Source organism: Frankliniella occidentalis, unplaced genomic scaffold (genome assembly GCF_000697945.3).
Source record: "Frankliniella occidentalis isolate FOCC.00 unplaced genomic scaffold, Focc_3.1 Scaffold157, whole genome shotgun sequence".
In the NCBI taxonomy this organism is placed as follows: Eukaryota; Metazoa; Arthropoda; class Insecta; order Thysanoptera; family Thripidae; genus Frankliniella; species Frankliniella occidentalis.
The window spans coordinates 667727-671970 of record NW_026267283.1 but is presented as its reverse complement, the minus strand read 5'-3'; the positions used below and the strand labels follow the sequence as shown (position 1 = coordinate 671970).

The following is a 4244-nucleotide window of genomic DNA, read 5'->3' as shown; positions in this document are numbered from 1 at the left end:
CCTCCCCCCTTTCCCCCGGCCCCTCCCGCCCCGGGGCCCCGCGCCAGGGCGTGTCAGGGCCTCCGCTTGGCGTCGCGCAGCGCCCCCTCCTCGGCATTATACAGTATTTCCTTCTTCCTGTCCGCTTTTTCGTTGCTATTATTTATTTTCTCTTTCTCTGTCTTTTCCCCTCCCCTCCCCATCTAGCCGGCCGCGCCTTTCTCATGGACGTTTCCGCCCATAATTACTCGTGGAGGAAGGAGGCAGCAGCAGCCGCAGAGGGCGATGCAGACAGACCGGGCAGAGGGCGGGGTCTGCCCGGAGCGGTCCAGAACTTGCAGCCTCCCGCATCACGAGAGCCAGGGAGACCAACCCCTCATCCCCGCCGCAGCCGCACCGACCTGTCAAAATAATAACGGCTGCGTCTTCTGCTTTGATGAGCGCGAGGCGAGGGCAGGGGCACAACCACGGCGGCCAAGAAACACATCTGAATTCAAAACAGGAATAATAAAAAAAAACACTCATCTGTAGCTACTCGAGTACACAGCAGTGACGATCATCATCAACGGCAGCATCAGCAGCAACGGCAGTCAACGCCGCGGAGCACCTCTAAAGCAGCAACAGCAGCAGGTCACTCGGAAGTCACACAGCACCGGGTAATAAGGTATTCCGGAGAACGGGTAAAGAAGAACAGCACGAATAACAAGGTGGCCCGTGATTCGTCGCCCGGTCTCTCCCTCCACTTGAGCGACGAATCACAGGCCCCTTTGTTATTCGTGCTGTTCTTCTTTTCCAGTTCTCCGGAATACCTTATATTGATATATCACGACACACTCGCCCCTAATTTTACTCCTCTTTTCTTTTACGAGATGCGATGATGGCCACGCCACCGCCGATGCGTATGCGCTCGTGTGTGCTTTTTCTCCTCAATCATTTTTTCCCCTCTCCTTTTTTTTATCCTTCTCGCGGACCCTGACCAGTTGCTCGCGCCAGCCACCGACACGTGGGCGATCATTGTCTGCTCGGGTCCAGGATGAGGAGCCCGGCGGCGGCGCCAGGGCCAGGGTGGGCCAGGGTGGCCTCGCTCGCGGCGCCGCCGGTCTCGGCCCTTATCGCGGATGTCCACGCCGCCGAGGGCCGAGGCCGAGGGTGTGGTGGAGGCGAGGACGCTGCAAAAAGTCTCGATGACGTATGACAGTGTCATCAGGGCGCACCACCCTCCTCCCCCCCGCGCGCTCGCCGTGATCTCGCATCGAGTAGGGAAACTTGGCCTCAAGTCCCCACCACCGCCCCTATCCCCTCCCCCTCCTCTCTCCTCTCTCCTCCAGGCTCCAGGCGCTGCCCTCCGTGTTGTCACTCAGGGAAATGCACTACGTGATTGCATTAGGGTCCGTGCGGGGGCGGAAGAGCGGCAAAAGTCTCTATCTTTTTTCATCCCCGGCGAACGGAGGAGCGTCGCATGGCATCGCTGCTATCAGCGCCAGCGGCGGCCGCTGGGCGAACTACGGCTGGGAATGGGAAACAAACAAACACAAACAGTACTCGCTCTCCCTCGCACGGTCACGGTACCGCATGGCTGCAGGCGAGCGGCGAGTTGCAGACTGGCCTCCTGACTTCAAATTCTTTGAAACCCACATAAGTTCAGGTTAACATTCCCGCCTTCTGTCCGGCTTCTCTTTACCCCAGCCACTAACAATGGTAAGTTATCTGGTTCATTCTGTGAATGCGACACACATGGTTTTGGGCGATGAAAAGTTTGGTTAGACGTCCGCGGATTGGGTAATGTTCGCGTACGAGGCCGGTTGCGACCAGAACTCAGTCAGATGTGACTTTCGAATCAGATTTAGACAGAGTGCGAAACCGTGGCCTATGAACGAATGCCGTGTTGTTTGGTTTCCTGGCCCATCCTCCCGCTTTTCTTCTTTGAGGTTAAGTTTTCCGTCTGTCCGAGAATGAAAAGGGATCACACACAATTGTGCACACTTTACCCAGTAATGGGTAATTTGATTAAATTTGATTAAAGAGGGTGGTGAGGTTATGAAATCGAGATATGTAAAAGCGATGATGGTTGGGCTTGTTTGTGAGTAGCGGACGTCGCAGAGGTTCGGGACAACACACTTGGGTCATATGGAATGGACGACCCCTATGATGATAATAATGAGCACATGGACATGGGCCGTGCTTTTTATCCTAGTCCCGGTCCTGGTGGGCCTGCTGCTGCTGCTGCTGGTGGCGGCGCGGGGCGGAGCGGGGCGCACATTCTCCACGCAAATGATGGCGCCCATACATCAGGGCCGGTGGGGGGTGGGGGCGCAATAAAAGAGGCCCTGCTTGGAGGGGGAGGGAGCGGGCCGAGCTGCGCCGCGGGCTCCGCCAGGCTCCGCGGCCGTGGTGGCCAGCAGGGCCAGCAGCCCCTCGGCCTCCCCTCGGGCTACTTTGCGTGGACGAGAGCGGGACTGCGCCATCCAGCAGAACCGTGGAACGATTAGGAAAGAGAGGGCAAGAGAGAGAGAAAGAAAAGGGACGACGAAGGGAAGAGAGGGAAAAGTTTGCGAAGTGTATAGTGAAGTAGCCCCGGGCGGGAGGGAAGTGCCAGTGCCACTGAATGAACGGGGGTTTAAAAACTGCTCCGCTGCTCGAAAGGGAATGTGTCTCTAGGGGGGGAGCAGCGTGTGTGTCTTGGGGGTAATTTAATTGTTTGATGTTTATATGGTCAGGTCAATCACGCACGCCATGCACTGCACGGCGCCACTGACTGATGTACTTGTTTTAGTCAAAACAGGTGGAAATCGACCCCAAACATGGAGGAAGAGTAACAAACGTTAACGTCGTCTGAGGCAACGACGAAGGCGAAGGCGGCAAGATGGGAAAGTAAACCAAGGATGGGGTGGACGAGGCCGAATGTGAGTACCCTTGGATTGCCATTGTCCTGTTATGCGATGGGCCCGCGGGTCGGGAGGAGGAGGAGACGGGCCAGGACAAGTAGTGCGTCCCGCGTCCTCCGCATAGAAGCGCCGGCTGGCCGGACCGGGGCCGCCGAGCGAGCCGCTCCCCAGGGCCGACGTACACATCGATAAAGACGTCCATTCAGGGCGATTTGGTGGCCACGCTCGCCTCGTCCCGCTGCTGCCGCCACCGCGGGCTGCCGCCGGCCCCGGGGCTTAACCTTGTTCCTCTTGTTCCTCTTTCTTATTTCCCTCCTCCGTCCGTCCGCCTCAGGGGGTGGCGCCCGCCCCCGCGCCGCCCGCCGCCCCCGCCATAGGGCTCAGCTCGGCGGCATAGCCGTACATCCCTATGTATGGGCCCGGGCGCGCGCGGGCTTAGCATTTCCAATAGCGCTCAGCAATATCGACCAAAGCCGCACGACTGGGGCGGACGCGGACGGCCCCCTTTTACTAGCTTGTAAGGCAGCGGGGCGGGGCGGTGCTGCACTCCACCACGAGCAGCGACCTGCCCGTAGCCATCGCCCTAAAACGGCGCGAAAAATTCAAATGGCAACAAAATTGAAAAGGTTACGGGGGCGCCTACCTGGCTCCATGTCGATTCGTCCCCTCACTATTCGTCCCCCTGTGGACTGGCACTCCGTCTATTTGTCCTCGGTCATTTTGGTATACACTTTTTCGTCCGAAGATAATTTGTCCTCAGTTTTAATTACTGTATTTGTCCCCTATTTGTCCTACCTTTTTGTCCTCTTTCACTCTTAGCCCGTTACTGACATTTTGCAAATACACAATGAATGAACTCGCTTATACAGCAGTAATACTCATAAAATTGCAAGTAATACTCACAAATTTAGTAAGTATTACTAATTATTTTGTTAGGAACTACTTAGGAAGATCATTCTAAGTACAGTGGCCACTCGCATAGCCACGCCTCTCATAGCTATGAAGCTATGAAGCTTTGGACACATTAAAGTGTTCAAATTTACTTTTAAACACTTCAAAGTATCCAAATATCCTGTCAAACACCTAAAGGTGTGCAACATCGTGTTGAGCACGTGCATGTGCACGCCAGTTGAACACTTTATTTATCAGTGAATTGTCACTAGGTGCCGCGTGCAAGGGTTAGAAAAAGGTGACAAGTTGTCTGGGTACTAACCATTACTATGGACAAACTAACCGAGGACAAAAAATCTAGGGACGAGTTAACATGGGACTAATTTTTGAGGACGAATCGTCGGAGGGACGAGTAACCGTAGTACGAGTCAGCCTGTTCCCCGCCTACCTAGTACAGCCTCTGCTCTTCGGTCATCTCACTCGCTCACA

At 55.6% G+C, this 4244-nt stretch overlaps 1 long non-coding RNA gene across 1 annotated transcript in view; it reads left to right on the top strand.

Moving 5' to 3' along the window:
* Positions 1-1526: 1526 nt before the first annotated feature.
* The window catches only part of LOC127750241 (uncharacterized), a 20657-nt gene continuing 17939 nt past the window's right edge, over positions 1527-4244 (top strand). The window contains exons 1-2 of the long non-coding RNA XR_008011592.1: positions 1527-1677; positions 2753-2882. This is a non-coding gene — a long non-coding RNA (uncharacterized LOC127750241). The remainder of the gene's footprint in view (positions 1678-2752; positions 2883-4244) is intronic.